The sequence below is a fragment of the Arachis ipaensis genome, chromosome B06 (assembly GCF_000816755.2).
Source record: "Arachis ipaensis cultivar K30076 chromosome B06, Araip1.1, whole genome shotgun sequence".
In the NCBI taxonomy this organism is placed as follows: Eukaryota; Viridiplantae; Streptophyta; class Magnoliopsida; order Fabales; family Fabaceae; genus Arachis; species Arachis ipaensis.
In genome coordinates, this window is record NC_029790.2 from 135,968,338 (window position 1) to 135,969,509 (window position 1,172).

Here is a 1,172-nt window from a genome sequence, read left to right on the forward strand (position 1 = left end):
CATCGGAGTTATTTTTATATCCAATCTAATAATAATAAAAAATATTATTCATGTAATATAGGTTTTTGTTTGGTATTTTGGTACCTTTTTCAGGTTAGGGTAGTGGATGTATGGCTGAGGACTTGGCTTGCACAAACATAGATAAGTACAGTGTGAGTTGGGGCTCACTCACATGACCTATTTGCCCTAAACGACATGGATATTTAATTATTATTTGTGTATCTTTGATGTTATTAGTATAATTCATTATTATTAATTAATGAATGGTTATGTATGAAAGTGACCTAAATCAATAATCACTAATAATACACTATTATTCAATCCCAAAAGATGGATGCCTATTACCCTATTCCCTTATCATCTTCTCCAACATTTTGATCTCAAATCATTTTCAATTATATAAATACATGTGTTATGGACTCAAATTTATAAAACTAACCTATAAATAGATTTAAAAAAAAGTTCTTAAACTTGATGAGCGTTAATAAATAGCATGGATATACATAATACTTTGGTGACATGACACTTTGAATGTATAGCAAAATATTTTTCATATAATATTATTGGAAGAGTTTTAGGTATACCAAAAATATTAATACGGTGTTTCAATTGTTTTAACTGTTGATTTGAATTATAAAAAATATATATAATATATATTAATTAAAATCAACAGTTAAAATAACTTACCGATATTTTCAGTATATCCGATAACTTTTCAATATTATTACAACAAAAACATCATATTTTGCAATAGAAATCAATCTAGCTAGGACAAAAAATTTTTCTCATATTTTTGTTTATAAATTTGTTTTAATTACAAATGTATATATATATACATTCTATCATGCAAGTGCAAAATCAAGTGACTAACTAATAAGTAGGCCTTTAATAATATATAACTACTTCACACTTGATTTGACATAATTAAAAATCATGGGTATAGTTTGTGGAAAAATTCATGGGTATTTTGTGGATTTAAGTAAAGGTTTTTATAGGTTCTTAGGAGCTATTTGTTCTATGAACATCAAACACGTTGAGGTGCACGTGGGGGAGCCCAATAATACACTTGGAACAAAGCCAACAAGCAACTATACAAGGCAAATCTTATTCAAAGATTCCTTTTTGAAATATGGGTTTTAATTACAATTTTATTTTCTTTATTATTATATATA